Source organism: Lactuca saligna, chromosome 7 (genome assembly GCF_052625555.1).
Source record: "Lactuca saligna cultivar CGN05327 chromosome 7, ASM5262555v1, whole genome shotgun sequence".
Lineage (NCBI taxonomy): Eukaryota > Viridiplantae > Streptophyta > Magnoliopsida > Asterales > Asteraceae > Lactuca > Lactuca saligna.
Genome location: NC_136423.1, coordinates 107,766,169 through 107,775,918, shown reverse-complemented (window position 1 = coordinate 107,775,918; position 9,750 = coordinate 107,766,169).

Genomic DNA, 9,750 nt, shown 5'->3' with positions numbered 1-9,750 from the left:
TCAGACGAGCATATCGACAGTGGGTCAAAACGCAGCAGAACATCTGAGTCCGATCATACTACATCAGATGCTTGTGTTCAATTTATCTGAACGAAGATGAACCTGTTCCAGTTTCACCACCTTCCCGACCAATGAGAAGAGACAAATCAAAAAGCAAAGGCAAAGGCAAAGCATCGGATTCAGATGATTTGAAAGAAATGAGACCCGACATGAAGGGTGTAAAAAACATAATAGACAGGATTTTGAAAATTGCTTCTGAAAGAGAGCTTCGGAAACAAAGGGAGAGCGACACGCGAATACTAGCGATGGACATGTCGAATATGACCGGGGCCGAACTTGAAGTGGTTTTGACAATGAAGGAGGAAGTGAAAAATCGTTACATCAATCGTGACTAATTTCTAGTTTTTTTGTCAAGTTTTTAAACGTTTCGTGTGTGTATGTGTGTTTTTTTTAAGTTGTAGGTTTTATGTTTCTACTTTGTTTTTCTAAATTTTTAGGTTTTTTTTTTAAGTTAAGTAATGTATGATATTTGTATTTTTAATTAATGAAATATTATCTTTTTAAAATTATGTTTTTTTATTAAATAAATAAGTTTTATTAAATTAAAATAGTTAACAAAATAACAAAAATAAATAAATAAATAAATAAAAATGTGGCACCACCCACTTGGTGTGGCAAGAAACCACACTTGTGTAGTATAATTTGACATGACGCTTATATGGCGGGGGAGGGAGTGCGGTTTCGGTGGCACCACTCCCTCCAGCTTTAGAACTCAAAGAGAAAATAAATTAGTAAATATGGTCATAATTTTAGTTAAAACATGCTAGATAATTTTAACATTATTTGCAATCTGTAAATCAAATGGATAACTTCACTTCATCGTTTCTAAAAATGGGTTAATACAAATAGTATAATATTATTAATGATATACTGGGCTGAACTAAGAAAAAAGGAACAAATTACCCAAGAATTTGATAAACTTTACGCATATATTATAAATTATAGTTGTAGGCAAAGACTTTACATTACCTGTCGACTTTAAAACAAAAATAGTTGATTTTTTTTTCGGGTGGAGTGAATGTGTTATAGGATCGGGAGTGTAATTTTCTTTTCTCAATCTAAATCGAGTCATTGTTTAATAACTAATTTTAATTTTGTAATTCCAGAAAATGCACAAGTAGTTTAATTCATTTGTCTCTTTTGCTAATATAAGTACATTTAGGTTAATTAACTAGATCACTTATAGTATTCAACCCATTAGAAAAATAATCTTAAAAAAAAATAGTATGGTAATTTTTAATCGTTGTGATTAAGATGTTTTTTCAAACAATAGAAAAAGAATTTTTGAATTACTTTGTTAAGAATTAAAATTATGAACTAGCAAGTAATGCATGTATGATAAGTAGTCGTAGTTATATTGACATATAAATTAATACTTTCTTTTTATTTGCTTATAAGCATAATATTCTATTACTTTAGTTTGATTTCATCATTTGAAGTACAATATTTCACTAATATAAAAAATCTTAATTTACATAAAACATGACCAGGTAGGATTTTCAAGAAGATGTTTATTTCAACTTAAATTATCTAAACACGTTCTACTAAGGAAATTTTATAAAAACAATTTTTTTTTTTTTTTTTTTTTTTTTTTTTTTCAAATGCTTCTTTCAGGATAAATGAGGCCTAATTAATATCTGAGAAAACGATGGAATATAATGGGAAAGTCCTTACTTTTTGTAGCATTTAAGTTTACCATGGTTTGCACAAGAGAAAAGAACACCTTGATATTTCAAGATAACCTGAAGTGGTGTGTATATTAAATAAATTTGTCTTACAAAGTTCCAATTCCTCATTCTTGATCACTAGCAGAAAAGCGAAAACTGTTTATATCTTAATACCAATTTTTAGATTACAAGTGAATTTGAGTTATATATATTAACTAGAGAGAAAAAAGATTAACTGGTGTTCTATTTCATTTAGAAGGTAAATTGGTCAAAATGTATGTACACTACAAAAAAATTCGATTTAACTACGGAAAAATTATGTAGTAAAATGATGTAATTCCGTAGCTAAACCTAAATAACTACAGAAGTTGCTACCGAATTTGCCAATGAGATTCCATAGTAAGATTTCTTGTAGAAAAATGTTTAACAACAAAATTATAGTGCCGTAGCAACTTTGCTATGGCCGTTGCTACGATGTCTATCCGTAGCATTTCAACTACAACACACTTCCATCACAATTCCGTAACAATGAATTATGTAGCAAATTTTGTACCTATCTTGTTCCGTATCAAATTCCGTAGCCATTTGGTCCATAGCAAATTGCGTAGCTAATTGTTCCGTAGTAAATTCCATAAACATTTGCTCTGTAGCAAATTCCGTAGCCATTTAGTCCATAACAAATTCAGTGGCTAATTGTTCCATAGCAAATTTCGTAGCCATTTGGTCCATAACAAATTGCGTACCTAATTGTTCCGTAGCAAATTCCGTAGCCATTTGGTCCATAGCAAATTCCGTAACAAATTGTTCCGTATACATTCGTTCCGTAACAAATTTCGAAGTCATTCATTCCGTAACAAATTTCATAACAACTTTTTTGTAGTCAATTCCATAACAATCGTTCCATACCATTTTTTCTATAAAATTCGGTTATTTAATTTCACTTATTATATCAATTTACAAAAATACAATTAATATAAAACCAAAAATAACAAAGTATTTCTTTAGAAACTAAAAGAAATATCCAATACATCAAAAGATACATATTTCAAAAGCAAAAGTCGCTACAAATTTAACTTAAAACATTATTCGATACATCATATTCTATCATTGATTAATAAAAGTTTTGACATGTTCATTCATTGTGTTAATGACATTCATTGCTTGTGCAAGTTGTTGTTCAAACATGGCTTGAGCATCCACATTTTTCCTGCTGAAACTTCACATTCTTTTTATGAGCATCCTCATATTTTTGCTGAACATCTTTATATTTTTGTTGAATATACTCATATTGTTCGCGTTGCGTCTCAACTAACTACTTCAAATTCTAATCTCGACTTTTGTCGGATTATTATCCTCGTATTGTTCACGATGCATTTAAGAAGATCCTTTACAAGAACAAATGCGCTTTCTATATGAGCCAGATCCATATAATATCTATTTTCGATCATATCCCCTAACAACATCATAAAATAGTTGGTCCTCATCAATTTCCTCTCCTATTGCTTCCAACCGATCACACCGTTCCATAAAATCATCCTATAATTTTATAATTGTGTTGAGATAAAACTTATACAAAAAAATCAAAATAAAACTTACATGAAATTATTAAAAATAAAACATACATGAATATTTTTAGGTTTGTGAACTAAAAAAAATACTCCATCGTGATTCTTGGTGTGGGTATACAATAATAGTTCATGGTGTGCCGGATCATGTCCCCAAAGCTTCTTCTACATATATACAAAAAAAAAAAAACAATATTAAAAATGAAAAAAATAACAACTTACAATGTCATAGTAAGTATAAAAGATAAAGCACAAAACTTAAACATGATGGTTTTTTTATCACCTGGATTGGATTGGATTGGATTGGATTGGACTAGAGTGGAGTGGATTGGAAACTAGAACAAAGAAAAAGTTGAAACAGTTCATGCCTTTAATTAATATTGCATACATAAAGACTATTTGAGTATGATAAATGACTGTTTTACCCTTCACCAACTTAGCACATTATAACATAGTTCAAAGGAATTTTAGGAAGGGAAAAGGGGTGTCTAAATAGTATGCACATTAGCTCATTATAGCATTCAAAATGCCATACATCTAGAAGTAATAAGGTCATTTTAAACAAGAGTGTTAATACACAAACAAGATACAGGACCAAAAAATAAAAATTATCTATAAAATATTTCGAATTTTATCTAAAATAAAGTTAGAAAAACAAATTAAAAACTAGAACCTTGATGGAATGATTTCTATGGTTGCACAAAAACTACAATTCAAATTACTACCATGTGAATTTCCCACATGTTTTTTTATTGTCTTATTGTTTCATAAACATCACAAGGTTTGTATAAAAGTGTATGCATGTTTGTTTGTTGGTAAAGAAGGACCTACTTTTATAATATTCTTTGTAAGAATCAACAATGCGGGATCCAAGCTCCTGTGTTATCCAACAAAAAAAATCATTAATTGATATATTATGAATGTTGATTCTAAAGATATTTCATATAATTGGGATGCCAATAATAGAATTTCAAGTTTCTGGATTTGATGACAACAGTAGAATAGCATAAACAAGCATAGAAGAGTTAGGTAATTTTAAACCTAGAAAATTATATCAAATGTGACATTGGAATGGAATTAAATTCCAGTTCCATAAATAACAGTCCATATAAAAAAACAATGAGAACATGTAGTTTATCTAGCAACAAAATCTAAGAGTCCATTTTGTTGTTTACCATGACAAACTAGCAACAAAATCTAACAGTCTAGATATACGATATTTGTTTAATGGTATTGTATAAACAAATATTGTTTCTTTGAACTGACTCAACAGTTGAATGACCAATTTACTCTTATATCTGGAATTAGTGCTTAAGTAAAAATGACAATCCATCTGCATTGCAAGTAGATAATCGATTGCAAAACAAATAAATTTACAACAGGAGAACGCTACTAAGAGTTGATTTATAGGGTTTTTTAATCAGTGATAAGTTAAAAGATACTAGCGTTAAGCTATATAATTATCAAATTAAAAACAAAAATTGGATGACAAGTATGAGGTGCGGGTGTGTATGATCGTTGGTTAAATAATGTAAAGCAGTGAATGAAACAAATCATCATTCGTTCACAATGCATGATTCTTCTTACCATTTGAGCATATAAGAAACTTATGACTTATTTATGTTGAATAATCTAATGGAGAGATCAATATCCTTCGATTCATTGGATGATAGAAAGAGAAAATGGAGCAAAAAGAAGAGAGAAGAATATTACCTGGTAGGGATGAAGACGATCGAGAAAAATCTACGATTTGAGAGTGAGAGGAGTTCCGATCGATAAACCATTTGGGGAATGAGGAATGCGATTAGAGATTGAAAAGTAGAGTGAGAGGAGTTCCGATCGATAAACCATTTGGGGAATGAGGAATGCGATCAGAGATTGAAAAGTTTGATTCGGATACCTCTGATTTGGGGAAGAAGACTTATTTGGGTCATGTAATCTGAACCATTTGCCCTTAATTTCCCTTAATAAGACTGGTCAAAATTTTTTGGGTACTCATATATGCACAAATGATTCGTATATAAAGGTCAAATGAAAAGATAAAATTAATTTTGCAAACAACAGTCATGGGTTTTAATGTCCAATCGATTAATTTGTCCATTAACTTGCTAACATTTTTCAAAATTTGTTGGGTACTCCTAATATTGTGGACTTGACTCAAAACCTGTTTCTTCTCCTCCACCTGTCCCCTTCTCCACACCTGGTTCCATCACACCCAAAACCAATCAGTTTCTCTCGGCTTTATCTCCTGAATCTACTCATCGTCAACCTAAACATGTTGACCGAAACACAAAGAAGACTGTAACCAAAGAGGAAATCATGACCAAAAGTGAGGAGGCCAAACTATAAGCAACAAAAGCCGTTAAACATGCTAATATTGCAGTCACACACTGCCAACATGTATGGAGTTAATTAGAAAGACAAAAGAGCTCTGGTTTGGCTTCAGATGATGTGTAGCACCTGGTTTCCGGTATGTGAATTTTATTTGAGCATTTCCTAATTTTAGCCTTGGACTCGGCGAGTCATAAGGTCCGACTCGCCGAGTAGGGACGAGACTCAGGACACGTTTAAGTTGGCGACTCGGCGAGTCCATATCCCGGACTCGGCGAGTCACCGCTGCTGGATGAAACCCTAAATTTCAAGGGTTTGCACCCTATTTAAACCCTCATTCCGCCCCAAACTCGTCCCCATTCACCCCCAGAACTCCCAACATCGTTTTTCCCTTATTTCCTTGAGAGATTGAAGTGTTTTTGGAGTGTTCTTGAAGATTTTGAGGAGAAAGAAGTGTAGATCAAGAAGAGGAGAAGGAGACCAGGCATCTTTGTGTCATCTCAATGTTTTCCTTGAGGTATAGCTCGTTTCCCCTCTGTTTTCAAGCTTGTAATCTCTTTTAGCTTCATAGGAGTCCTTCTTGGGCTCTTCCCCAAGCTTGTTTGTGCTTTGTGGGTTGTAATAAGTTGTTAGCCTTTAGATCTAGGCATGATTTAGTCCCTGGAGCTTGGATCTAATGCCTTTATGGGGTCATATTGCATGAAAGCCCTAGATCTACCTCTTTTGGTGCACTTTGAGCCTTAAAATCCATATTGGTCAATATCTACACGTAAAGTTGGAAACTTTACGTGTGATTTGTGTCCTAGAAGCCCAGATCTGTGAATGGCATGGACTGGAATTGAGCAAATCGGTGTATTTAATGGATGCATGGCTGCGACTCGGCGAGTCGTATATGTGACTCGACGAGTCTGGTCGCGAGTCACTGAATTGGTCCCTTCATGATGTGTCGAGTTGAGCCGTGAGTCACAGGGGGTGACTCGGTGAGTTGGGAGCTGAACTCACACATGTCAGGACTCGGCGAGTCAATGCCCTGACTCGGCGAGTCCAAGGCAATCTTCATAGATCAAGAACAGACTCGGCGAGTTGTTCATACAACTCTGCGAGTCTTAGCATACGTGTTCTTCGGATGAAGATGAACTCTACGAGTTGTTCATACAACTCGGCGAGTAGGATGAAGGAGTTGAATGTCAGTTTAGAAGATGAACTCGTCGAGTCATAGCCCAACTCGACGAGTAGAATCAGGGACCCAGGACAATAGTCTGGATAGGGACTCGGCGAGTGGAGATCCACTCGGCGAGTTGGGTCAACTAAAAGTTGACTTCGAATTGACTTAGGGCTAGACCAGGGGTAAAATGGTCTTTTTACCCAAAGGACAGTTAGCAGTGTATGATTAAGTATATTGTGGGAATTACAGCCGGGGAGTTTCCGGAGCAGCAGTGGCAGTAGTAGGTGATCAATTCCCACACAGACCAGCAGCTATTTCGAGATGAGTTTCCTTCCAGTAGTAACGGGTCTAAGGCACCAAGGCCGGCCCGTATAGATGAGACGTTAGTATTAGAGTGTGGGACGAGCCCGTATCTCTTAGTTGAGTTGATTATGATATATGCCAGTATGATAGAATTGTTTACACTTGTTGTCTGTGCGATACTTGTATGATATGAGTTGGCGGTTGAGTGTGGGCGAGGCCCGTATCTCTCCGAGAATGGAGTATGGGCTAGGCCCGTATCTCCCAGATAGCGAAGTGTGGGTGGGGCCCATATCTTCACGAGTGTGGGCGGGGCCCGTATCTCTCAGAAAGCGAAGTGTGGGCGGGGCCCGTATCTTCACGAGTGTGGGCGTGGCCCGTATCTCTTAATTGCATGTTGTTTGTTAAATGCTTGCATGGTATGGGGTATTATGGGGGAGCTCACTAAGCTTTGTGCTTACGGTTTCAGTTTTGGTTTCAAGTACTTCCTCAGCTAGGGGAAAGGAGCTGACGCGGTAGCAGCATGTCACACACACACTCTTCGGTTTCCGCATTTACGAGCTTTCTGGGATTGATACTCTGATTTCCGATTAGTTGTATGTTTTGGTTTTCAGACATGGTTCAGTTTATATTATGGATGATCGAATGATGTTTTAGTTATTAATATTTTCTAAAGTAACGTTTTTAAACAAAAATTTTTGATGTGAAAATTGGGTTGTTACAAGTTGGTATCAGAGCCCTGGTTTATGGGATTCGGACACGCCTTCGGGAGTGTCTGAACTCAAATCGAGGGATTGAAAGATTTTCTAAAAGAAAATGTTCTCTAAAACTTGGAAAAGAGTCATAAGAAAGAGCGAAGTGTGTGACGTGCGCGACCGGCCGAGCTCAAGTAAGTATTCCCCATAGTATCCATACAAGTTTATGTTATGTTTATCAGCTTTCGTAGAACCGCATGCTAGAATAGGACTAAGGATCTAGGAGTGATGCCTTATGTGCCTACTATTTGTGTTTTAGTGGTATGAGAAATTGCATGCTGGTTACGGAGTAGACAGTAAGTAGGATAGCCTGAATAGGTTATGCCTGGTAGTATGAGCTTAGCACTATATGCTAGCTCAGTTCCTGAGAGTGGATAGAGTCAGTTGAGACTGTTACCCTTGTCTGAATGCTGCTTGCTTCGTGCTTCATGGGACTCTGAATAATAGGAGTTAGCCATTAGTCGAATGCGTCACATCACATGTAACCAGGATTGGATAATCTTAGAGTGTCGAATTTGATCCTACTGCGTAGCTCTTGTTTGAGTCCAACCGTTGTAGGGGCGAGTCCGGTACTCGAAGGATTATCTGAGCCTCGTCACGTGTGATGGCATTCGAGTAATGGCCAATTGGCATTATAATGAGGCCTGCAGCAGCTGAGGACTGGTTAAAGTAGAATTTGAGACCTCCCTAGGGCAAGCCTAGGATGAGTATAGCTTTGATCAGCGGTAGTGAAGGGGATCTGGTGAAGTCGAGGAATTCCTTGGAGAAGGTACGGATAGATGTGGAAGGTAGTATGGGCCCGTACTACTGAAAGCAGTGGATCTGTACCCGAACCGAGGAAGGCCAAGATGAGACCAGGGAACCTGTATGTAGTTGAGATCCCTCAGAAAGTAGCAGTATCACTAATGATTATTATGATGTTTGCAGAATGGTGGTACTTCGACCGAGACCGACAGATGGCGGTTCAGGAGAGGGGTCAGGTTCGGGATTAGGCTCCGAGCCGATTGATGAGAGGCTACGTGAGTTCATCACTTCGGAGATCACCAGGGGCATCCTTGAGTCGACCCCCATTCTCTTTGGGTTGATCAAGGAAGGGATCATGGAGTTGATGGAGGATCGCCTACGGGCATTCAGGAGCGATTTAGCCTCTAGCCAGTCAGGATCTCGCACTCTGTCCTTCAAGGACTTCAGGGGCAGTGGTGCGCCGGATTTCCATGGGGTAAAGGACCCCATTGTCGCCAGGCGGTGGATTGCAGATATCGAGTCTGCCCAGTTGACTAGCTTCTGCCCCGAGGGGTCGAAGGTGAGGTACGCAGCAGGGTGTTTACGAGACCGATCCCGGGATTGGTGGGAGTCAGTGGGTGACTCGTTGGGAGCCTCAGCTATCGAGGCAATGACCTGGTCGGACTTTGTGACTAGGTTCAGGGCAGAGTTTGCACCGGCGGTCGAGCTTCAGCTGCTGGCCAGGGAGTTTCTAGACATGAGGCAGACGACGGAGACTGTGGCGGAGATCACCACCAAGTTCCGGGAGAGGGCTTTATTGGTGCCCCAGTATGCCGGTGACGAGGACATGAGGAGGACTCGTTACCATGATATGCTAGGAGCTGACATCCGGGAGCATGTTAGCTTTTCGGCTTGCCCTACCCTGGACTCTATGATTTCCAGGGCTAGGGAGAGGGAGATAGATTTGGAGCACATCCGGAAACGGAAACTAGAGGACGGTCAGGAAGGAGGGGCTTCGGGGAAGAAGCCGAAGGGATCAGACGGTAGGCCGAAAGGTCATTCAGGATCGAGCCGCTGCGGGAAATGCGGCAGGACGCACGTGGGGATATGTAGGATGGGATTAGGAGGCTGCTACAAGTGCGGCAAGACAGGGCACTTTAGAAGGGATTGTACTGCTCCAGTTT